The following is a 26,637-nucleotide window of genomic DNA, read 5'->3' as shown; positions in this document are numbered from 1 at the left end:
ATATCAGTTCAGAACAATGCAAGCACACTACACTCTGTATCTCTGGCCTATGCATCAGACTAGAGCAGCTGGACAAACAAAAGGTTCCAGCACTGCCCTTTTAACTTAAATCCCAATCGGGTAAATACTTTGTTATCACAAGGCTATTAACATATTTAATAAAATAGCAGGTGCCGTTAAAAGTCTTGACATTTACCAGGTCTATCAATTAAATTCATAGCACATTCACTGGCTATCCACACTCCTTATATACCGCAAACCTGGACGAAAAGATAAATACTATGATTTAGGAAATGTCAACATTTGAATAGGGGATTGTTGTGAACACTGTTTGATAATTGGTTGATGAGCACAAGCAAAGCAAAGAAAAGAAAACCCAGGTTAAGCAGCGGGTTGTTAAGATGAAGAATAAATCTTCATTCTTGATGGTTTGAGATATAACATTCTATATTTATCATACCTCTTGGGGTGGCCATTGACATTTGAACTAACAAAATTAACAAAAGGTGCTCATCCCAAGTTTGACCCACTAATCTTTTATGATCTACTGTCTCACCATAGGGAAGATTATGTGAGGCTTGGAGACAATATAAGTGAATTTACCTGGCAACAGCAGTTAAGTTAAATTCTGTTCAAGATAGGTTTTTACACAAATCACATTTCTGACTTCCCCTAAGCTGACACAGATCTATTTGACAACTCCTATCATCCTCAGCCAGTGTGGTCATGTAAAGCATATTTTTTAACATCCAATAAGAACTTTCCTTTCTTGAACTCCCCTGTTCCTTGGTGCCACTTGTTGGCATAGGGGTAGGGAATAGATTCCACTGGAGAAAACATTCACATAAGAATTAATTTGTTTCGGTTATTTGTTAGCCCGTCTTCCAGCAAAGATCATCCAGGGTGCACTGCTAATTAACAGGCCTGGATATCAGCATGGGATAATGTTGCCTAGCAACTAACCAGGGCCTCAAAGATTTTTTAAAAAAGATTTGCCCCCTGTATAAGTAAGAGTTCTGTTCCCTTCAGTACCATGTGGCTGTGCCTTTCTATGTGTTTTGCTTCTCTTCAGAACTAAGAAAATGAATGTTTCATCAAGGCTTAGTTTGGACTCAGTGATTCAGAACATCTTGGTAAGCATCTTTTTCATTTATATTTCAGTTCTTACTCAAGAGGTAGCTGTGGCCATTAACTGCTTTGCATCCTTCCATGCTTGTTTTTCATTCACATAATTTATACAACACAGTCTCTTTTAGACTCCTAACATAGGTACCGCTGGGTCATCTTTTCTAGTTTGCTGGCCATTTGAAAGCTGTCAAATTCCCTACTGCAACATTTTCCAGCACGTCTTTGCACAGGGCCCGTGAGAATTGATATGCACCAGAAAACCTTTAGGATGCTGATATGAGGCAGTTTCAGCAGAGCATGTCCATGTACAACTTTCTTTGAGTGGTAATACAGCATACAAATAGGCCATACTTCACAGAGAACAGCACTGTCTGAAGATGTCCTTTGTTTGAAGGGTGTCTGTTTTAAAGTTAACCATTAGAAGAGAGGCTTTGAGGGTTGCCCAGGCTCAGTTATCACTTGGACAGCAGTCAAGGTCACTTAGTCACAGTCTTTCTTCCAACACTGATAATTATTTCTATGTAGATGATAACAATTATTCCCATATTTTCATCTACAAATAGAAATAAGCATGGCCAGATTTTGTGCAGATCAGAATCCTCTTCAATTCTTGTTTTGAATTCCATATCTGCTTTTGGTGCTGTGAAAGCAATTACCCTAGGAAGAGAAATACTGTACTACTACAGATAAATTACTCGTGTGGGCAACATCTTCCATATTGTGTTTCATTTAGCTACTTTATCATTTGCCGGGTAGGTGGGGCTCGTCAGCCATGGAAGGCAGCCCATCTAGGAGAAGGAAAACTCCAATTTCAAACCTCCACTGCCTTGTGGCTATATCCACTCATGGAAAAGGCTTCAGGAGTTAACCTCGAGGCAAAATCCGGAGCTGGAGTCCCGAAGGCAGCATGTGTCGTTCTGCCAACTCCTGCGACATTGCTGGAACCAGTTGTATTGGCTCTTGCCTTTCCATTGGACCATTTCAGCAATGTGGAGAGGGGGGATCTGCTGCTTGGGTAACAGCCTATCCTCCACATTACCTTACCCGGGCTTCATGGAGAGGACACTCCTCGATTCAGAGCATGTTACCATAGTCTCTTGAGACTGAAGGATGCCTATGCTATTTATCATTTATTCCAGATCCTATGAAACCTACACCATTGCATAGACATGGATGTGAATGCCATGTAATAGCATAAAATGCAGTGGTGAACTGCTTCTAACTAATTGATTACTGCTTGCATTTCTACTCATGCACCAGTTGTGCTGCTTGTTGAAAGACTAGAGATATGAGGGACAGCTTGCTGATTATTGGCCACTCACCACTGTGGTTTATGCCATTGTACTTTCACTGGGATAAATGCACAATAAATAAATTCTGGCCAATAGGGTGGGTATAAGGTGGGTATACAAACAGATAAACAGCAGGGTCAGAAGACCAGCAGTAGTAAGATCGAATCCACGTGACGGAGTGAGCTCCCGTCACTTGTCCCAGCTCCCGCCAACCTAGCGGTTCGAAAGCATGCAAATGCAAGTAGATCAATAGGGACCACCTCGGTGGGAAGGTAACAGCGTTCCGTGTCTAAGTCGCACTGGCCATGTGACCACAGAAGATTGTCTTCAGACAAAAACGCAGGCTCTATGGCTTGGAAACGGGGATGAGCACCGCCCCCTAGAGTCGAACACGACTGGACAAATATTGTCAAGGGGAACTTTATCTTTACCTTTACCTATGATCATTTAAAAACTGAATGAATGTGTTTTGGTATATGTACTTTACCAACAGTGTCCTCTTTGGAATGGTCTGCATCAAGAATGGGGAGTGTCTTTCAGGTTTTATTTAATGATGTGTCTGAATCACTGATGCCTGTGTACAAATGTTCTTGTAGGATAGGACAGGACATTCCAGGATTCACTTGAAACACGTTCTTGGATAGAGTCTTCTCTTCATCTTCCACCTTGTGCAGAGTATAGTGGAAACAAATGAAGAAATGTGTTGGACATGCCAGCACCCACCTCCTCCTCACTTATCTATCCTACCTGATTCACTAACTCTGAAGAGGGCTATATTGTGTATAAAGAGTTTTCTCTTAGCTGGATCTGTCTGAATAAATGGAGGACCATCAGCTTCACTTTCTTCTCTAGACAACAAGCAGGAGGGGTGCTCCCCTAGTGGGAAGTACATCCCCCTTCTATTACTGGAATATTCAACAAGTAAGAACCCAAGCTATAAAGGACTGTTTCCCCGTTTCCTAATGAGGGAGGCTTCTGGTGTGCACAGAGAGCACAAGAAGCACTGGGTCTTCTTGTCTAAGAAATAGTGAAGTCTTATTTCTTAGGAAGGGAGAAAGAAACAGAAGACATCCCTAAAAAAGGATAATGCAACGGCAGTAAAATATCACAGGACCTTTTCCTTGACCATAACTTAATTAAACAAAATACCCAGAAACATCTCTGAGTAACCATAATCAATCAATTACAATACATTTCCCTTAGGTATCAATAAGTGGTTACTGTCCCCACTGGCAGGTGCCCACTAGGGGTTTTCTTGCTTCCTAGTCCACTACTGCCCTAGCAAGGACTCAGCTGCCTGTATGATTTTCCCTATTTCGTGGCCAAATCATGAAGGAATGAACTTTCTCAGACTTCCTGCCTAAAGATGCCTAAATAAGCCTGATTGGCTAATAGTTGTGAGCTACAACAACATTATTGCTGACATCACTGGCTCATGATATTGAACTTCTCTTGGTGTCATCTTAGCTGCAACATGAAAGAACAGTACTTTCTTTCTGTATTGCTGCCTAATGGTGGAACTAAATCCATTCCCATGACAATGTGGCAAGAAAAAGAAATTAAAAGTCAATTTTTAGGGGTTTTTTATGGATCATATGAGAAGACCTTGAGGATGAGGAGGACAAATATCCCTTCGGCATCAATACATTATATTATGGCCTTCATTCTGTAGATTAGATGTGTCTAAACAATCGTGTAAGTGCTCCAGAGGTGTAGATTGCTCTGGAGCACCTCACATCATTGAGATTAGAGATGGACACAAACCACCACTTTGGCAGTTTTGCCAGTTCGCCCGACCGGTGCACAGATGTTCAGTGTTTTGGCACCCTGCTCCCTCTGGCATGTGCCCCCTCAGAGGCAGCACCCAGAGGAGGCACGGCAGGAAAGCCAGAGCACTGCCAGAGGAGACAGAGCACCAAATCACAGAACAGCTGTGGAGCCATCGGCTAAATTGGCACAAACTGCCAAACCACCGGAGACTTGCCCATCTCTAAGGAGACTTTCTGACAAGCAACAATGGTGTTTAATAAACCAGTATCTTAAGCTGTGCTATCTCTTGGTATTTGGAAAATACTACAAGAGCTATGCATTTCTTTCTCTTTATTTTAGATACATGGGTCTGGAAGTTTCAGCATTAATGTACCTTGAAATATTGTGCCCACAGAATATTTAACAGAAAAAGCAGCAGGTGCTCATTCCCCAAAGCCAGACAGAGACAGTAAAAGTAGGTTATTTGCACACTCTCCCTGAAGGCCATTTCTCCTAGCAATATTTCACAGGTAATCACCTGGAAACAAGGACCAAAGACAAACTTCAAAGAACTCTTTTGTGATAAAAACAGGAAGACTTCTCTGCTCCAACAAGAGCCTTCAGGTACTGAGGTTAAGCAGATACAGTGGCAGTGAGAGATGAAGAATAAAATTTGGAATGAATGCAGACCTGTACCTCATTTCTTTTTGTGCTCTGGTATGTCTCCCCTACTCCCCATGGAAAGTTATTTATCAGTTATCATGGCTAAATGCTGTATTAAATGTTTAAAGCTTGAGACCACAACTTTAGCCCAAATTATTTGCAGATCCAGGTGAGAGAACCCAGGCTTCATTCCCCTGCCCTGGAATTTTGAATTTATTTATATATTTAAAATATTTTTAAACCCGCCTTTGTCTTCAAAAGGACCCTTCCCAACTCCATGAACTCATCTGAGAATCTCCAACCTGGAAAAGGCCACTGCCTGTCTCCTTCACCTAGTATCTGCTCTCATTTGCCACAAACCACAGCCCCCAGTGCCACCAGCGATGCTTGTGATGGATATATGTATTAAAAACTGCACATATCATGCACCGGTTACAACTCCCTTATAATACATGAGGGAAGAGTGGGTGAGTGAGGATCCAATGATGAGTGCTTGTGAGGAGCCCTCAAAGCCACTTACATACCTGTTTGGTGGACCAAACTAAAAAAAACACTCCCTTCTAGTCCACCAAACAGTTCCTGATTGGCCACAGCCTCCAGCCAGTCAACAACCTCCAACTGGATCCTTTGGATCCTGGATGACCTCTGACTGGGCCACTCAGCATACCTTGAGTCTACAATATGGTAGTAGCATGAGGCGGCAGTTCCAGGTGTGGTGCTGCCTTGGTGGACAACAAACCAGGGCCCTATTTAGGATGGGACTGGGGGACCCAGCTTGTAAGAAAGTCCCACTGTCAACACTCTGCTTTAGATTACTCATACTTAGATGCAGAGGACTCCTATGTTGTCTTCCTCTTAGCTCCGACAAAGAATCCTGGAGAATCTTGCTGAATCAGCTAAATCAGACTAAAGGCCTACTTAGTTCAGCATCCACTTTCTCAAAATGCCCAAGAAGAGGTGTTTGAGAAACCCACAAGAGTCAAGTGCAACAGCTACTTTTTTTTCTTTTCTCCATCTTGTGTCGCATTGTTGTTTGATACTTTATTATATTGTTTTTATTCCATTTTTTATTATTAGCCGCCCAGAGTAGACTTGAGTCTAGATGGGTGGGGTACAAATAAATAAATAAATAAATAAATAAATAAATAAATAAATAAATAAATAAATAGTAGAATCAAATTACTAGTTGGAGGAACCTGTCAACCTGGACGGTCCTCTACCATAACCTCTGGTTGCCACTAGCCCTTCCCTAACACTGTTGTGGGTCTTTCCGGCATGTTTGCCCCCCCTTCCCTTTTATTTCTCTCCTTTTGCCCCTTTAACTTTTAACTATTTCAGATCCATTCTATTTCAGATCCATTCTTTCTTTAAGAAAGAAAATTTAACTTCTTTTAACTCTGTATTTCATGTTGTATTCATTGTTGCGTGTAGTTACTGAGTTTTTTTCTCTCTTTTGAATATCAGAGATTTCATAAGCATTTTTGTTTATTCTGATGTTTTACTATTTATATTTCATTTTAACTTTTGTACACTGCCTAGAGAAAAAAATTTATGAGGTGTTTAATAAATGAATTGAAGCCATCTATATCTATGATCTCAGTAGGCCTTCCAGTATGCTTTAATTAAGTAATGATACTGACAGAAGAGCAGACAATGAAACTGGATTATGTGGCAAGTGGCCAACATTTTAGGGTTACGGGGGTGGTGGAGATAATAGGAGGCAATCATCACCACATGATAACTAGTAACAGCAATTTCACATGTTCAAGATGTATGCAATTTTTATGTGAATAACTCAGTATACAAGCTCAACTCCCAGTCAGTTCCTAGGATACTTTATAGCTTATAGATTTTTCCTTCTGCCTAGATGTGATATTGATATTCCTTTTTTTTAAAAAAAATGTCTTAATGTTAATGCTATCAGAGTTTCAGATTATGGACAAGATTTCAGTCAGGTATGAAATTTAAACCAATTTTTCTCAGCTAATGAAAATCTGGCAGAAAAAGATTCATGAGAAAATATTCGTTATACAGAAAAAGAGAATACCTTATTTTCCAATTGAACCTGGTTTCCTCACAATGGGTGGCCACCTGCATGCCATCCAACCAATTTTATCATGAGGGGAGTTTATCCCTGAAATCCAGCACCTCGTGTATCTGAAAACACACAGCAAAACTGCAGAAAAATGGACTTTTCAGCTTTAAATATAATTTCCCTTATACAACCTTTGATCTTAGGAAATGCATGCCTGAAACTATGTATTTCCAGAGCTAGTCATTCTGCCAAGACTTAATAATTGCTTTCTTCAGTGTTGTCAGGATCAATATATTTGAGATAGTGGATAGCATAATGTAAAGCATAATGAAGCTGCCACTTATTAGTGTAAACAACAAAAATGCATAGAGTGCTTGCTTTACTCAATGGGTGTTCAGACCTTTTGTGATGACTTGTGAGCCATATTGTTGTCTGTTCCAATCCATTGGGTACATCTGTGTCTTGTAAACTAGTCAGTAAACTTGTCTCCTTGTAAATAAGCCTGGAGCTTATCATTTCCCCATGGGGGGGGTGGCCAATATAGGTGCAGGGGAAGACATAGGAGAGTCTGTTACTGCTCCCAGACTCTGAAACTGCTTCCCATGGTTGGCCAGGCTGGCCCCATTTTTTGTGTCCCTCCACAAGCAGATGAAGACCTTTCTCTTCCAGCAGCCTTTCCCTTAGTGACTGGCTGTATGAGAGGGGTTTTAAAAACAGCTGAAAACAAAATTGTCCAAGTTATACAGCCATGTCATGTCACCTCTCTGCCATTCCAGAGCCCTGCAAGCAATGTAGTATTTGGTTCAAAGACTAGAGTGCAATTAACAGAAGATGTGTCATGATTAGGATGGAATTTACAGCAAGTAAGTAATCACTATCGGGCATACACTGTGGCAGAGATGGTGATGCTGTGTTTCCCTGAAAATAAGACAGGGTCTTATATTATTTTTGTCAAAAAATTATTTTCTTATTTTCAGGGGATTTTTTTTCCATGTACAACAATTTCCATTTATTCAAATACAGTCATGTCATTTTCTGGTTGCTGCACAATGCTGCACCATGGTGGAGGGTGGGGTTTCACTTAACTGGGACTTATTTTGGGGGTAGGGCTTATATTACAAGCATCCTGAGAAATCATACTAGGCCTTATTTTCAGGTTAGGTGTTATTTTCGGGGAAACAGGGTAAGAGACTTCACCTCACTTTTTGTGTTTGCAGTATGATGACCAGTGGTAAATGGTGATGTTCAGGTGGTAAAAAAATCTTAGGCCAGACATAGTATGTTAGAGATAGCCTATAATCAGAGCTGACAACACATTCATGTTGCAGAGTTAACTGACTCAGTCTTTCTGTGTTTGCAAAACCAGACAGGAAGGGCTCAAAATGCCATTTATCAGCTCAGGGTGATGACCTTATCTAGACATATCAGATCCTGCCTCAGTTACTCAACCAGTGGTTGTATCTCAACTAGATACTTTAGTGGATTGTGTTTGATGCTATGTTTGAAGACAGTCATCTAGCAGTGCGGCAGGGCTCTGCCCCACCCAAAGCCTGTCTGCGCATCACCCAAACATGCCATGAGGGCCATCTAACCCTCTTGGCTGGCACACCCAGAGCCGGTCCTGGCATCCCCGAACAAGCGAAGAGGGCCATCCAGCTTTCTTGGCAGACCCAGACTAAGCAGTAAGAAAAATGAATAAATAGTTGCTGTTGTACAACTAAAGTGTACAAGAGCAAAGTGTTGGGTGATGCCCATAATATGCCAAGACAGAGGGCTGTCTAGCCATGTTGGCACACCCAAAGCCAGGCTGTGCCCCATCCAAGCCTGTCCAGGTGTCACCCCATTGCCCCATCGCACGGCTTCAGATTGCAGACCTGATCTAGTTTTTCAGCCCGTGTCAAAAGAGCTGGCCAGTCCAAGCCCCCCAAAATCTCTGAGGGCAATCTTTGTTGTCAACACACAGTCTACGTTGCTGCTGCCAACTTCCTCATGCGGCAATCATGACTAGGCACAGAACACCGATGCCGTTAGTAGTACTAACCACTGCAGCAGTGCCACGCCACCAACACGGGGAGGGGGGCAATGATAACTTCCTCAGTGGCAGCAGCAGCAGCACTGGTGGCACCACATTCACTGCCAGCACCAGCTGCTCTGGATCCGATGGTGCGGGGAGGGGGGCGATGATAGCTTCCTCAATGGTGGAGGTAGTCCGGTTGCTCCATCACCCCCTATCACCCCCTTCTGGTCCTTCACCCCCGCATCACCCCTTGTTGTTCCATCTCCCCCCTGAAAAATGAAATTGTCCCCTGGGGAGAGATATCGTCCAGGTTATGAACCACTGATTTAAAGCAATGCCTCAAACTTCATTATATCAATCTTCTAATTTTTTATCATTTTTATCATTTCAGAATCTAGCTATTAATATTCTAGCACGTGTCATAAAAGTCAAAATCTATTCCTTTGAACAATAATCAAGTTCTATTGACAACAAAGCAATTTTAGTATTGAAGTGTTTTGAAGATTCAACGAGTCCAAAATGCATCAGCCAGACTGCTGATTAGGGTTGGTTACAGGAGTCACATAACCCCCCTGCTACAGCAGCTCCACTGGCTGCTATTCAGTTATCAAGCACAATTTAAAGTGCTGATTATAACCTATAAAGTCCTAAATGGCCTGCTCCAAGTTATCTCAAAGATCATATCTCCCATAATGAGCTGGTTCAGGTGTTAAGGTAATCAGGAGAGACCTTTCTCTCAGCCCTACCACCTTCACAAGTGTATCTGATGGGGACAAAAGAGAGCCTTCTCTGTAGCTGCTCCCAGACTTTGGAACTCCCTCCCACATGAGGCCAGACTGGCTCCATCTTTGTTGTCCTTCAGCAAGCAGGTTTGTGACATGTAGATAGATTGTTATGCATTACTGCTTTGAATGGATTTTCAGTACTACTTGTGTTTTCTATGTTTCCCATTTTTCAGAGTGATTTTTGTAAAAAAATTGTATACTTCTTGATCTTTGCTTTAATTTTTGCCTATTAATGATGCAAGATGGCTCCTTATTCATTCTTGATTGTTTTAATGTTAATGTTAATCACTGTTGTATACTCATTGTTTTCAACTCTTAAGTGGAATTAATACCAGTATTTAAGTGTGGTGGCGCTGCGGATTAAACCACAGAAGCCTCTGTACTGCAGGGTCAGAAGACCAGCAGTTGTAAGATCGAATCCATGCGACGGAGTGAGCTCCCATCACTTGTCCCAGCTCCTTGCCAACCTAGCAGCTTGAAAGCAAGTAAATGCAAGTAGATAAATAGGTACCACCTCAGTGGGAAGGTAACAGCATTCCATGTCTAGTCGTGCTGGCCGCATGACCACAGAAACTGTCTTCGGACAAAACGCTCTAGAGTTGGATACGACTGGCAATGTTTACCTTTACCTTTGTATTAGAAGCACATACCAGGGTAATAACCCTAACAGAAATTGGCTGGAAATGTTTTTTCCCCTAAAACCTCTTTGCTAATTTATTTTTATTTATTTATTTATTTTATTTATATCCCGCCTATCTAGCTGGTTAAGACCACTCTAGGTGGCTAACAACATAAAATAGAACAATAAATATACAGTATATAAAACAATATTACATAAAATAGACGTAATAAAAAAGGCAAATAGAGGGGGGGAAAGGGCATCAGGGATTGACTAATGGTTTTCTAAATTCTTGTTTTAAATATTTCAGCTCTATATGAAAAGGAAATAATCAAAGGAACACTGGAGTCTAGCTTGTGCTTTACTCCAATATGTCAGAAAAAAGTGTAAAATATGGAAGTGATGCAAAGGATGGTTGCCACATATATACACAGCAAGGGCTATTTTGATGCTTCAAGGAGTGTGTGTGTTCTTTGAGGAAACCATCGGCTTCCCTGTGCAATTGCCTGCCAGTTTGAGCCAAAATCTGAAGATGCTGCCATTCACTTAAAGTGGGCTTTGAATTGAGTCACAGGCACAGTGGCAGTCGGTGCCTTGTAGAACAGGTGACTACTAAGTGGAATATCACTGTAATCCAGCAGCTGCTTTTTGAAAATCCCTTTGCTAGTTTCAGAGTACTCAGGCAGCTATGGAAGCTGGAACATCTGACTGTACTTGGGGTCTTGCAGACCACCCAGCTACCATTCTGGGAGTAAAAACTACCCCTCCACTGCCTTTAAGGCACAATTTCAAGCTCTTCCAAGTGCTCTAGTTCAAAACCATTCCAATGCACAACTCTTTCAACTTTCAAAGGCCCCTGGAATAAGTAGCATGGCATTTTTATTCTAGGCCTCTTTGCATAAAGTGGTGGTTTCAGTAGAATGGAGGACTATTGGTGCCATTTAAAAAACAACTGAAGGCAAAAGGGAGAATAAATTTGGGGTGGATATTTCCCCACCACATGCTCATGTGTCTAAGCTGTCTTCTCATTCCTGCTTAATCTACTTAAACTGATGTTTCCACACAATACTTTTTAGAATCACAACGGAAGAGGTACAGCTAATTTACAATTACAGTCCATTCACAACCTTCCAGATGACACCATCCTAGCCACTATGAATGCAGATGCACTTTGTACTACCAAAATGTATTCATTTTAAACCAAGAAGATAGATGGTTTGAGAGAGGGTCAGGGAAGATTTATATATGTGCATATAGAAAATCCCTTACTCAATAGGGATGGAGACCTTAGATACAATGTCTCCTATTTATCATGCTGCCCTTTCATCTGTCCCCAGAAGGATTAGGGACACATGCAAGAAAGATCACTGTTGACCATCAATGACCCAATGGATGGAGAAGGACTGCAGAAGTGGGATTATCCCTCACCCCCAGTCCTTTGTCCTTATAATGAGCCTATTCAAACTAGGGGGAAGTGAAACCAATGTGGAGGATATATTAGAGATCTCCTACCAACTCTCCTTAGACTGAAGAAGCTACTTGCCATGACTCTACTTCCAGTAGATGACTGAGAATCTTCACAGAACTAAAGACATGATTTAAAAAGTTAAAAAGCCATTTATTGCCAGCTTTTCTGAAAAATAGCCTTAGGGCCACCAAAATTCCAAACCCCTGCTCTACGCAGTTATTAGATGGAACTGGTATCAATGTGGGGAATGGGAATTTTACCCATTGCTCCTGCCTGATGCTGTTCTAAAGGAGATCAAGCAGCTCCTTCTTCTAGTCTTGCTGCTAAAAATCACATGTCAGTTAATGCCAATGAAGCAACTCTCTCTCTCTCTCAAACAATAGCTATTTGCAGGATTATTGCTGTCACACTTGCTATTACTCTTACATGGATCAGAGGGTTTGATCAGATGATGGAAAAGGCATGTATTTGATTGCACTGGAAAGGATTGCTTTGCCCAGAGCAATCTTCCTTTAAGCAACCTTTTCCTCTGTCAGGGAATTGCTCCATCTTGGCCCCCAAATGTAGTAGCACTGCAGCTGGACCAAAAAATGTCTCAAAATGCAAACTATTTCCTGATGTGATCATACCCTAATTTATTTTTCATTAAATTCCTATCAAAAGTCATTGGCAACCCTAAACAATAACAAATGATCAGCCCTTTCCCATCATTCAGCTATGGCAGGGGTGGAGAATATGTGATCCTACAGATGCCATGACTTAGAATGTAAGTATTTAGAAAGATGTCCTGCTGTGTTACAAATTCTTAGAAAGGCTTGCACCTTTTGAACACAATCTCTTGTTTTTCTTTGGGGAAAATTCCATTAACCTCACAGAATTTATTTTGAGTAAATGGACATATAAGATCATGCTGTACATCACTGGTTCTAAATGAGATTTTTGGCTCAGCAAAAGTTATTCAGAATGGCCAGAGTAATCCAAACTAGGACCCTTTGAAAACTGCATTCACATTTCCTTAGTATGAACTAGAAATAAGTTGCTTAGCTGATCCAAAATTTACAGAGCAATAAATCTGGCTATATATCATATATTAAAGGCACCTCAGAGATACATACATAGAGGTGTCAAATTTGGCAAAAGTAGTTGAAAACTCAACTTTCACAGTGAAATGAATGTACTTTTACATTTTCTCCCTGGTTATTATTAGACATGACTGTTCATGAAAAAAAAAAAAAGGAAAGGAAAAAGAGAAGAAAGAATGAAGCAAAAAAAGGCCTGCTTTTCAAAATCACCTTCTTTCTCCATGGTGGAAAGCACAGCCTATTGTGTACAGCAGCAGTGTCTGTTGCCATGGCAGTATGGTCAATGTCAACCTTATGACTTCACTCCGGGAGAGAAGACAGGATAGGAGAAATAAGCCTCTTGCTTAAACAAAAACACAAAAACCCAATTGATTAATAATTAGGGAATATGAAGAAAGGCTCACAGAGTGAAACAACCCAGCAATGGATATGGCATTTTGCAAGGTCTCTAGCAGAGCTCGGAAGCAACTAGTTACAGGTTACTAGTTATTCGGAATTAAATTCTTTTTCCCTATAAGGAAGGTATTTGGAGGCAGCAGCAATGGCGCAATATGGATGTCAGCAATGTTCATGTCCTGCCTTAGACAGTGCGAGACTTTGAGACATCCATCCAAAACAAGACACTCCAGTTTCAAAACTGTAACTATAATGTTAATTAAGTATTTGGAGGAGGCTTGGAAATACAGCAGTAACAAATTCCTTTGAAAAATAATATTTCAAGATCTAACTTATAGTTTTCTCATATAATAATGAATGGGCAACTAAAACATTTTGAGAATCACTTGTTTGCTTGATTGTCCATCTTCAGTCTCCTCTTGGAAAAGTCTGAAAGATAAGATATTTGCAAAGAAGCTGCTACTTTTCATTGCAAATAGAAACAGCGAGACATCTGAATCTCTGCAAGTAATACATCCTATATAAACATTTATCTTGACTTTTATTCTTATCCTTTTGCATCAGAAGAATTAGAGGAATCATGCAAAGCACTGCAGCTTTCCCATCGGAGAAAACAGTACCCAACATGTGAGAAAAGTATTGAATGTCAGTTAGGATGATGAGAAAATTTGGCCAGGAAAAAGCCAGATATTACTAGACACATGTTACCAGCAGTGCTAGTGTGGAAATGAAAGACTCAGACATATGCTTTCTAAAATTATCCATGAAACTAAAACCAAGGGCAACGTATTTAAAGTATTCTTAGCGCTAGCCTGCAGGCAGTTTGCAAGGGGCAAACCATGTGCTCCTTCATGGTATCACTGCGTGGAATCTGCCTTTGATATTAAGAGTGTATAACCACTGGATTTTTACACCATCCTTGCACCATCTTTTTATATCATATGCCTCCCCTGCATTTTTTACATTGTTGTCATGATGCCACTTGGCATGATTTGAGCAGATTCTTTTTAATTACATTTGTTTATTTTACTTGGTAAAGCAGAAGCAAGTAAGCACAAGATATTTTACATATACCTCTAGGTAAGGAAGACACTGAAATAATTGGGGTGTACCTTTTAGATAATATTGTAACACTAAATCACATGAGGGGAGAAGAATACTCGAATTTTCATGACTTCAGACACGTACTTCAGATACACAAGGTATTCATTGCACTGTTATTCACATATTTCATTGAGCAGCCTATTTTTATTGCTATTTTAGAAGTAGTGATTGGCTAGGGAATCGGATACAAATATTGTTGTGATCTTCACCAAAACAACATACCAATGGTAACTCACTTCAGCTCAGTATTTACTTCATAATACACTAAAAAAAAGGGAATGCTTACTTGAGGGCTTGCTCTTTATGGCTGATTTTATTAAGCCTTTTGCTTCTGTTCATTGCCAGGCTGTTGCCTGGCTTGTAAGGTTACAAATAGCTTGAGAGATGCAACTACCCAACCCAAACTAACATGGTGATGTTAGTTGGGATTGGGGAGAAGGGGAGAAGTGGCAGAAAGGTGATACAGAAATTGTCTCAAGAGTTTGTTTTTCTTTTTGTCATATTGGTTTGATGAAGTTCCCCCTCACGCTTTTCCTACTCATGCGCTGCGATAACCAAACTACATATTACACAAAGATGCATGTAACTTTATTGTGACTTTAAAAAAAAACAGCTGTAAGATTTCTAATGGGTGCTCAACACTTTGGAGCATTTTATCCCTTCAACCCCCCTTTGCCTCTTTCCCCAGGAAGGGGGAAATATATGCTGGGAAATCTATATGGGATGGGAAAGCAGCTGAGTGCTCTATTGTCAGTGGCACAGCAGCCTGGGAAGAAAGGATTAAGCATGACTTTCCCCTCCCCATTAGAGCTTAAAGCTCAAGCCTCTTGTGGTGCTTTGTTTTCTTAAACACACACACGCAGGAGGAGCATTAAATGCAACAGCACCTAAGTTTACGAGTAACACTGAAGTATAAGTCACATTTAAGTACCCAGGCCTAGCAGGTCTATCAGTTGTCCCAGGCTAAATATAGATAGATTTTCCTAAGTTGAGATGAGGGGACATTATATGATGTTTTCTCCAACAGTGAGCTTCAGCACAAAGACAAGGCTGCAAATGGAGACAGGAAAGAACATGAAATCATTTACATCCATGTGTGTACTGTACACACTATGAGGAATGGGGTTGGGACAAATACAGATCTGCCATGTCTCCTGGCTAGACACTTAGCTTTCTGGCTCTCACTTGCCTGCTGAATATGCTAGTTGTTTTAGTTTAGTCATTAAGTTGTGTCCGACTCTTCATGACCCTATGGACCAGAGCACGCCAGGCCCTCCTGTCTTCCACTGCCTCCCGGAGTTTGGTCAACTTCATGTTGGTAGCTTCGGTGACACTGTCCAACCATCTCGTCCTCTGTCGTCCCCTTCTCCTCTTGCCTTCACACTTTCCAAACATCAGGTTCTTTTCCAGGGAGCCTTCTCTTGCTAGTATAGGTGTATAAACCTAAGTCACATTTAGGATGCCAAATAAGAATTTGGGGCTTGGCCGCCTATTGGCCAAGGTAGCAGGGTCATATTTTTACTTAATCAGAACGATCACATGAAGAAAAGTGTAGTGTTTGGATTAATTTGGTCACATTTCTCTGGTGAGTATCTGGGAGAATTCAGGCAGGACATAGAATTCATGAGCACCCTCTGGCATCCTTCTAGCACTGGTGGTTCTTGAGACTTGAATTCCAGAGTTTAGGGATTCCTGGGAGAGGAGACTGATCAGAGAGTTCACCTCTCAAAGCTATTGGGCCCCAGAACATTGTGCCACAGAGACGCCTTCTTGCTCACTGGAACAAGAAGGTGAGGCCCCGAGGAGGGATGATTGTAATGACACCACACAATGGCCACAGTGGGCTCATGAAGTACTCTCACAGACTAGCTGCCTCAATGTAATCTTTTACAAGCATACTGTAGAAGGTAGAGAACATGTCATCAGAAGCAATAATTCCTAAAGTGCTGAAACACTTTGCTATAAATTCAGCTTTCTCACCTCTCTAGTTTGCAAACTAAGTTGCTTTGTTTTGTGACTGGCCATCTGGAAGTAAACACAGGCTTCAAGCACAAGTCAGATTGCTCCTACTTTATAATACTTTATAATACAGAAGAAAACAGACATAAGGGGTTGCAACTAACAGTATTCCTCTCTCCACACACCTTAACACGGAGAGGGGATTTGAGTGTATCAAAGAAAAAAATGCTGTCAGGAGGCTAACCTCCATTACTGGACTGAACTCCTAACAAGGTCACCCAAGGTCAAAACAGGGTCACCAGACTGAGCTGCATTCACCTTCTTCAGGATTAATGATCACAACAGCAGAAAATCATGTACAGTTCCAATTGTGACAGGGATGCAGGAATTCCTGAAACTGAAACAAGAGATATTGCTGGAAGACGAGACTCCCAAGTCAGAAGGTTCTCAAGGCTACTGGGATGGAAGAAAGGATATATAGGCATGCCACTGTCATTAATAGAGCAATTAGATTAAAGCTTAAAGGACATCTAGCGGCCAATGTGTATGGAAGCAAAAATAAAGTCAGATGCTGCATGATATATAACTGGATCTTCAGAAATGACAACATCAGAAGAAATAGTGTAGCTCTAATACTGAGGCAACGTTGTCTGTCTGTCTGTCTGTCTGTCTATCTGTCTGTCTGTCTGTTAGGGGCCAAATGATTTCAGTCAGATACCTATCAGCATAACCATCATTCAGGTTTATGCTTCAGCCAAAAGATGCTGAAGAAGAAATCAAAAGCTTTTATGTAGGCTTCTAGGAGGAAACTGATTATATTTTGAAGGCCAGAGGCATTTAACAACAATAGCACACAACAATAATTCCACATTATCACAGATAACAATCACCCACAGTTGGGTTGGTGCAATTTCACTTATGCAAACTAACAGAATAATGAGCATAACTAGTGGAAGCAAAACTTAGCTGAATTAAGTCCCACTCAGTTGGACTGTGACGTGCAGAACAAATAATGGAACAGCTTGTGAAATGCCTTGTGCAATTGCTTGTGTGGCAACTAGTAGAACATTTTGTGCAGAAAATGAAAATTGAAATGATCAAGTGGCTGAAGCAACTCCTCTGGGAGAAAACATGGCAAAGTATTTTTTAAAAAAAGAAAGAAAAGAGAGATGAATTAACAGAAAACATGATAAAAGGATATATAACTTGGTTTGGAGAAAAATGGAGAAAATGATTCCCCATCCCAACCCAAATAACATTTGAATCTTAGCTTAACCACTGAAGATGAATGGAAAGAGATTCCAGATATGTAAAAGGAAGTCATTTAACACAATTGAACTGTGGAATTCACTGCTATAAGATTTATGGATGACCACTAATGTGGTTGTTTTAAAAAGTAGCTGGACAAATTGCAGGAAGATTGGAAGAACAGAGGCTGTTAGTTAAGATGGATAAATATGGCTCACATAGCAGAGTTTATCTCCATGCATCAATTGCTGAGGAACATGAGCAGCAGGATGTGTGTGTGTAGCCTGATTTCAACTCATGTCTTGGCATAGGCAACTGGCTGGCCTCCTGCTTCTGGTGGCATCCACTTAGGGTAGCCACTTTCTTCAGGTAGTAGTCTTCTATCCGGTCATATGTGCAGGGAAGAGAACTGGAACCCAGGAGGTCTTCTGCTAACAATTGTCTTAATGACCATCAAGGATGAAGCCTCCCATTTGGATTGTTAAATGCAAATATTTACAGGACTCTATCCTGCTATGGGACAAGGAGACCTCAGCAAATTAGTGGACTGACTTCATTCAGTCTAACACAAAGTCATAATAAACCATTAAGTACTGAATAGTTAAATGCAAATATTTGTCAGACTGCATCCTGCTTGGGGAAGAGGAGAATTCAAGTGAGTTAGGGGGTTGCCCTGGGTGAGCGTAACACAGCTTTAAAAAGCCACAGTAAGTGATTAAGTGTTGGATGGGTGTGAGCTCCATCGGGAACCAGCAGCTGGATTGGAAATGTATGAGGAAGATCATTCTTGTGTAAGTACACTAAATAGGGCTGTGTTAATGTATTTGCATGGAAAGTAAAACAGAGTTCTTTATGTTTGAAGCACCTTCAATCCCTGCACTTTTACAGAGAGATGTCTGAAAATAAAAGGGAAATTAAGACCAGATAAATACATAAACCAACCAACCAACCAACCAACCAACCAACCAACCAACCAACCAACCAACCAACCAACCAACCAACCAACCAACCAACCAACCAACCAACCAACCAGCAATTCAGTAAGTTTACCATTCCTACTCTTGCTTTGTTTTTGTGACAGTGAAGAGGACTTTTAAAGGCTTGAAATCATGTTTGGAATACTGTATAGGATTGAAGATCATGATCTGCCTTCTATTAAATCTGTTGTCATAATGCCCAGCCATGCCATTGAGTCATGCATTAGTGAGGGGTGATTATTTCTTTTCTGCAGAGGTGAGCACCACATGGCCTGTGCAAGAGAAATTACATTCTTACTAATAGAAACTAATTCTCTGAGAATGCTGTTTGAAATAATTATATTATGGTTTATTGTGAGTGGGCTGTGATCAGAGGCCCATTCTAGAGCTCTGATTATAAGCTCCTAGAAAAGCAGTACACAGCTTTGGGTCTATGCAGTTTTATTGGGCATAACATTTCCAGTGCCTTTGGAGACACAGAATATTCTTCTACATCACTGTGTTGGCTTTGGAATTCTGGGAGCTGTAGTCCAAAAACCCAAACACTCCCCTTCTCTGTGTAAAATTATTCAATGCAACAAAATGCTATAGTTGTCAATTGTTTGTCTAATTTGCATATCATATCTAACTTGCTGCTCTATTGTTGTTTATGATGCATATGCAACAGAGTGTAGCACTTTTTGCAAGGCAAATCAGTGCCCTGACCTGCTCTTCTACACAGGTTGGGGGTGTTTTTTAGTGAGCTTGATTCAGGCTAGGTTAGATGCCTTCAGCTCCCACGGGGGGGGGGGGGGGAGACTTACATTAAGTCAAAGCTAAGTTGTCCCATTGATTTCAGTCACATTTAAGTTCAACTAGCCCTTTGAGTTTGATAAGGCTGTGTTGGATAGGTGCTGGCAATGAAGGAAGAGCTATGCCCAATAAATGTAGCTACTTGAAGCAAAGCAGCAAATATTAATCATTTACATATGTTCTGGATTTCTCCTTGTGCAAAAGGACAAGGAGGGAAATAAGAAAAATGGCATACAGTATTTGCTCTTGTCATTGCTCTTTGGCACCCTCTTCTGGCACCTATGTGGCCATACGGTCCCAGTGCTTCCCCTTTCTAAGATTAAAATTGTTGGTTTTATTGCTATCATCATCATCATCTTGAACTGCATTGAACAAGATAACAGAAGCAAATGAGCTGAAACGGTTAGGTGTGATTATGAGTTGAGTAAAGTAGAAACGGCGCTGATAACTGTGATTATCTATGCAAACACCAGAGAACCTGACAAAGGCATCCCTTTGGACTTAAGCCAGTGATTTGTTTTCATGATAAAATACTCGAAGTTTGAGGAAAGCAGGAAGACCAAGCAAGAAGCAGCAAGTACAGTAATGGTGAATTCTTGATTTTACTCCTGTATACATGTGCCCACCTCACCAGCAGTTTGATTGCAATCATTCAGAAGAAATGGGCAAATTCAGAATTCATTAAAACCCCAAATTCTTATGCATCAGTAATGAACCAAGATAATATTCTTAAAATATTCTTTATTATTAAATATTATTAAAACATCCCACACATTCCATGCCCATCTAAATAGACTGAGAATAATCAATTTAAAATAAGCTTGAAGGTTCAGTCTTCAGCAGAGAAGCTTTCTGGAGATACAGCACAGAGAAAGCCATTTGTGGGACATTTTTAGGAGAGCAGGTGTGGTTTAGTGGTTAGAATCAACTAACCAACTATGCACAAGACTGTGGAGGGTAATCCACCTGGACAATCTATTCACCAGGTCAAACTAACGTAGCAAGCATACTCCTGCCTTCCTCTTAAGTGGCAACCAGTCCATTGGGTGGCCCACTCTTCCCTGTGATGGTAATCCAGTATGAAAATGTGGAAACCTACTGAATCATTGTAAGATACCATTTTTATGGCAAATGTTAAAGAGCTGCACTGCAGGAACATCACATTGGAGGCTTTTATACAGAAATTGAATGCACCACGTAAGTCTGTTGGGGATATTCTAGCTGACAATTCCTGCCTTGGAAGGGGTTGAACTATGTAATCCTTGGGACTCCTTCTGAAACTGCAATTCTAGTTTATCTGCACTATATCGTTACAGCAGTTTCATACCACTTTAACTGCCTTGGCTACATCCTAGAGAACCTTGGGATTTATAATTTGGTGAGGCATGTAGAAGTCTTGGCTGCAGAGCATTAGCCCAAACCCTTGTACTCCGGTAACAAATGCTAGGGATCTCACCAAACTTTACATCCCAGGATTCTATAGGAATCACTTTTGTTGTTTAGTTGTGTCCGTCTCTTCCTTACCCCATGGACCAGAGCACGCCAGGCCCTCCTGTCTTCCACTGCCTCCCAGAGTTGTGTCAAATTCATGTTGGTAGCTGTGAGGGTCCGTTATTCTTCACCTCCCCCGTCCCAAATAAAGCCGTAGACGCATTTAAACTGAACCATTTGTCTTCTTTATTTAACTGGGGTAAAGGGATGGACATGTCAATCAACTTGGGAACAAACTTCTCCTGCTGAGGTAACGGTTCATACAGGGTCTTCCAATCTTCGTCGAACGGGTTACTTGACTTCGACGCCCATGGACCGGCCTGAACCTGTGAGGGTTCATCGGGGTCGAAGTCTTCTCGCTCAGTTGTTAATAGTGGGGTCGTCTCTTCGAACCCTGCATATCCCCAGGGTATGGAGGTCTCTGCCCCGGGTTGTTCCCAGGGTCCGGATAGTACCCCAGTCTCTTCAGCTCCTCCAGATGCCATCTGGTCTTCTCCTCTTTCTCTCGCTCTACCCTCTTCTTCTCCTCCACTAATTTCCTGCGCCACTCTCGGGTCTCTCTTTCTCCCCAATAAGAGGGCCGGACTCTAGCCTCATTCCTCCTCCTCTCCTCTGCCTCCTGTTTAGTCAGGCAGACCTGTTCCCATTTACCCGACCAGGGGTCCTGGATGGATACCCACTCCCATCCGCTCTCTTCCCCTGCCTGTCGGTAACTGACTTCTCCTGTCGCTCCCTCCTCCGGATCCTTCGCCCCCCTCCCTGCCCAGACCCGAGGAGTCTGGGTAGCTATATTTAACCCTTTCAACCCCTTCTCCAAGTCTACCGTATCTACAGACTGGTGTAACATCCGGGGTGGGAATGGCTTGGGGGCTGTCTGCGTGCCCACAGAGGCTTTGGGGCGAGACGGCACTCCTAGCATCACCTCTCTACCCGGTTCACGGGTGTCACACATCCCCCCCTCCGAGAGTGCCGCTCGCTCTTCCGCGCTTCGCGCCCACGGACCCTGCCGAGAAAAATAATCGACATTAGTATGCTCTTTGCCTTTTCTGTACTTCACTCGGAAAGAGAACGGCTGCAAAGCTAGGTACCATCTGGTTAGTCGAGGATTGGTCTCTTTCATTCTTTCTAACCACTGTAGAGGGGCGTGGTCTGTGACCAGGTCAAAGGGCGCTCCTAATAAATAATATTTAAGGTTATTAGTAGCCCACTTAATGGCTAGAGCTTCTCTCTCAATGACAGCGTATTTTTGTTCCCGGGGTGATAACTTCCGACTTAAATATAACACTGGGTATTCTACCCCCTCCTTAAATTGCGAGAGAACAGCTCCTATGCCTCGATCGGAAGCATCCGTGAAGAGGGTGAAAGGTATGTCAAAATCAGGGGCGAACCGCACTGGTAACTCGCATATGATCTCTTTCAGGGTAAGGAATGCCTTTTCTTGGGAAGGACCCCACACTACTTTCACCTTGGCCCTTTTTCTCGTTAAATCAGTGAGTGGGGCGGCTATCGAGGCAAAGTTAGGCACGAACTGCCTGTAATATCCTACCAGGCCTAGAAACTGTTGAACTTCCTTCTTTGTCCTGGGCCTGTACCACCTAGAAATTTTTGTTACCTTCTCTTCTTGTATTTCCCCTTGTCCCACTTTGTAGCCTAGGTATTCTACCTTGGGTAACCCTATCTTACACTTTTTAGGGTTAACAGTTAGCCCCGCTTCCTGTAGCCTCTCTAATACCCTTCTCAGATGGTGTAGATGCTCGTCCCAAGAGCTACTGAAAATAATTATGTCATCGATATAGGCAGCGGCGCAATCCTGTAGGGGTTCTAAAACCCGGTCCATTAAGCGTTGGAAGGTGGCTGCCGCGCCATGCAGCCCAAATGGCATCTTTTTAAATTGGAACAACCCCTTAGGGGTACAGAAAGCCGTTTTCTCCTTATCCTGGGGGCGTAACGGAATTTGCCAATAACCTTTCGTTAGGTCGATTGAACTCAGGTATTTGGTCCCCCCTAACTTATCTAACAAGTCTCCCACCTTGGGCATTGGGTATGCATCGAACCTGGATATGGCATTAACCTTCCGGAAATCAATACAAAATCTCAATGACCCGTCAGGTTTGGGTACTATCACGGGGAAGCTCCTCCAAGGCCCGTTGGAGGGCTCAATCGCCCCCAATTTTAGCATTTCTTCTACTTCTTCATTAATGACTCCCGTTACATGTCTGGGCCAGGACCTTCCACTAACCCTTACTACTTCTCCTGGGATAGTTTCAATATTATGTTCTACCAACTGAGTACAACCAGGCGTGGTGGAGAACACCAGGGGAAAATCTTCTTTTAAATGTAATGCTTGTTGCTTCTGTTCCCTTGACAAAAGGTCTCCTATAACCACGTCACCTTCTGAGGTGAGCTCTTCCCTATCCGGTCCCAATTCGTCATCTACCTCAGACCTGAACAATGCCTCGCGGTCTACCCATTCTTTCAATAAATTTACATGGAACACCTGGGTCTTCTTCCTTCGGTCTGGGGTTTCTATTTCGTAGTCCACCTCATTTATCTTTCTCAACACTGTGTACGGTCCGTGCCACTTAGCTAAAAATTTGGACGTGTCTGTGGGCAACAATACCAACACCTTTTGTTGGGGTTCAAAACTCCGAGGCCTTACTCTCTTGTGGTAAGAGGCCTTTTGCCTCGCCTGCGCTTGGCCTAAATTTTCTTTGGCCATCTCCCAGGCTAACTGCAGCTGGTTTCTCATTTCTGCTATCTGCTGCAGCACCCCTTTAGAATGATCCTCTCCTTCTTCCCATCTTTCCCTTATTAGATCAAGAATGCCCCGGGGTCTCCACCCGTATAACAGCTCAAAAGGAGAAAACCCCGTAGAAGCCTGAGGGGCTTCCCGAATAGCAAACATCAAGGGTGCTAAAAAAGTGTGCCACAATTTGGGTTTCTCCAAGGACAGTTTCCTAAGCATCCCTTTTAGGGTCCGGTTAAACCTTTCTACCAGGCCATTAGCCTGAGGATGATATACAGATGTTCTTAAAGGCTTTACCCCTAGTAATTGCCACATCTGTTTAAAGGTTAGGCTCATAAAATTGGAGCCTTGGTCTGTCAGCACCTCCTTTGGGAAACCCACTCTGGAGAATAGTTCTAACAACTCTTTTGCCAACACTTTAGCCGTTGTCGACCTTAGGGGTACCGCCTCTGGATATCGGGTTGCGTAATCAATAACTACCAATATATATTGGTGTCCCCCCGTCGACTTATTGAGGGGCCCTACGATATCTAAGGCGATTCTGTCAAAGGGCCGGTCTACCAGGGGCATAGGGACCAATTCTGCCCCAGGTCCTGCCTTGGGTTGGGTCATTTGGCAATTGGTGCAGGAACGGCAAAACTCCTCCACATCGTGAGCCATCCCCGGCCAAAAGAAGCGTTGTTTCACTCTGTCCAATGTCTTTTGGGTAGCCAAATGCCCTGCCACTGGTAAATCGTGAGCCCAATGCATCACCCAGAATCTTAAGCCCTCTGGGATTACCAGTTGAGCCTCATCCTCGCTGGACGCCTTGTTCACGTGATATAGCAAGCCTCCCCTCATTTCAAATCCTTTTTCCCCATCTGGGGTAGTCCCCTCCTCCAGGGCTCGTTGCATGCAGTTGGAAAGTCCTGCATCGTCTTGTTGAAGATTTCTTATCTGTTCTCTAGACAAATTCATTACTTCTAACTCTCTGGCCTCATTTTCTTCTTGTGCCCAGCCTACTTCCCCAGGCTTTGAAGTCAAATTACTCAGTCCCGGCCAGTCTCTCCCTAACAGCATTTCACGGGTCATACCGGGGACTATCCCCACTTCCATGTTTCTTTTCAGGCCGGCCACCTCCACCTCAGCCTTCGTGGTTGCATATTCTTTGATATCCCCGTGAATGCATCGAATGACAGTAATCTCTGGCAACAGTTCGCCCTCTAGCTCTTTCACTAGGGTCTTACTGCACCCCGTATCCACCAATGCCTGCTTAACTTTGCCATTGACCTTCGCTTCCACTACCCACCCCGGGTGGTTCTCTTCACCCACCTTGGTGGCGCCGGTGTACGCTTCTGCCCAACCACACTCAGTCACTGGGCAGTACTTCCGGATATGGCCGAACTGGCCACAGGAGAAGCAAGCGGTCATTTTGTCTTTACCCAGGTTCCAGGTCGCCGCTTGTTTTGAGGCTGCTGGGTCGCTCGTGACGGTCGGCCTAGGTACCCGTGTTCCCACTGGGTTTGAGTACTCGATCCGGTCCGGTCTGTTCTTTTTGGCCCCCGTCTGTCCGGCTCCTCTCGCGTCAGCTTGCCCGCTTGGCTCCGCCATTTTCTCCCGCTGCTTAGCTCCTTCTCCTTGTGACGCACTTCTAATTTGCCACGTGTCTTCAGCCTCTAGGTAGTCTTCTAACAGCATTACAGCGCCCTCTAGGCTAGAGGGTTTATTCTTGATTACCCAGTTACGTGCCCCGCTGTTTAGCGTTGAGATTAGCTGCTCCATAACAACTATTTCTAAGACCTGTTCTGCGGTCTTCCCCTTTGGTTGAATCCACCTCGTGGCATTGACTCTTAATTTCTGGGCTAGTGTTCTAGGGTGTAACCCGGGTTTCAGTTTCAGTCCTCGAAATTTTCTCCGGTAGGCTTCCTCGTTTAAGTTGAGGGTGTTCAAAATGGCCGTCCTTACTATGTCGTAATCCCCCGCTTCTTCTGGGTCCAGGGTATCAACGATTTCTTGGGGTAACCCTGTGAGATAAGGAGTCAATATGAGTGCCCATTGATCTTTTGGCCAATGCGCTGAGGTGGCAATCCTCTCAAATGTGTGTAAGAACGCCGCTGGGTCGTCTTGAGGGCCCATTTTCTGTAACTTAATAGGGGGTCGTGTCGCGATGGGTTGTTTCTGTCCGGGGCTCTCTGGGGTTTGGTTTAACTGAGGGGATCTCAGCTGTTCGATTATCATCCGTTGTTGGTCCGCTAGCTGTTTTAACAAGACCTCTTGCCCTTCCGTTATCCTTTGCATCCATTTCTCTGCGTCTGTGGGTTGCGGGGGAGGCCCCGCGTTCTGGGCGCCAATATGTGAGGGTCCGTTATTCTTCACCTCCCCCGTCCCAAATAAAGCCGTAGACGCATTTAAACTGAACCATTTGTCTTCTTTATTTAACTGGGGTAAAGGGATGGACATGTCAATCAACTTGGGAACAAACTTCTCCTGCTGAGGTAACGGTTCATACAGGGTCTTCCAATCTTCGTCGAACGGGTTACTTGACTTCGACGCCCATGGACCGGCCTGAACCTGTGAGGGTTCATCGGGGTCGAAGTCTTCTCGCTCAGTTGTTAATAGTGGGGTCGTCTCTTCGAACCCTGCATATCCCCAGGGTATGGAGGTCTCTGCCCCGGGTTGTTCCCAGGGTCCGGATAGTACCCCAGTCTCTTCAGCTCCTCCAGATGCCATCTGGTCTTCTCCTCTTTCTCTCGCTCTACCCTCTTCTTCTCCTCCACTAATTTCCTGCGCCACTCTCGGGTCTCTCTTTCTCCCCAATAAGAGGGCCGGACTCTAGCCTCATTCCTCCTCCTCTCCTCTGCCTCCTGTTTAGTCAGGCAGACCTGTTCCCATTTACCCGACCAGGGGTCCTGGATGGATACCCACTCCCATCCGCTCTCTTCCCCTGCCTGTCGGTAACTGACTTCTCCTGTCGCTCCCTCCTCCGGATCCTTCGCCCCCCTCCCTGCCCAGACCCGAGGAGTCTGGGTAGCTATGTTTAACCCTTTCAACCCCTTCTCCAAGTCTACCGTATCTACAGACTGGTGTAACATCCGGGGTGGGAATGG

At 43.1% G+C, this 26,637-nt stretch overlaps 1 protein-coding gene across 3 annotated transcripts in view; it reads left to right on the top strand.

The window, feature by feature from the left end:
- Window positions 1-1,010: 1,010 nt before the first annotated feature.
- Window positions 1,011-26,637, top strand: part of OTOS (otospiralin) — a 63,404-nt gene continuing 37,777 nt past the window's right edge. Inside the window, exons 1-2 of one of the 3 annotated variants that reach the window (XM_072993231.2) lie at window positions 12,369-12,522; window positions 18,434-18,585. The gene's annotated coding sequence lies outside the window, so the exon portion shown is untranslated. Of the gene's footprint in view, window positions 1,134-12,368; window positions 12,523-18,251; window positions 18,337-18,433; window positions 18,586-26,637 lie in introns of those variants that run through there. The other 2 variants (XM_078389242.1, XM_072993233.2) reach the window with 2 other exon arrangements.

Source organism: Pogona vitticeps, chromosome 3 (assembly GCF_051106095.1).
Source record: "Pogona vitticeps strain Pit_001003342236 chromosome 3, PviZW2.1, whole genome shotgun sequence".
Taxonomy (NCBI): domain Eukaryota; kingdom Metazoa; phylum Chordata; class Lepidosauria; order Squamata; family Agamidae; genus Pogona; species Pogona vitticeps.
This window is presented reverse-complemented; position numbering and strand designations above follow the sequence as displayed.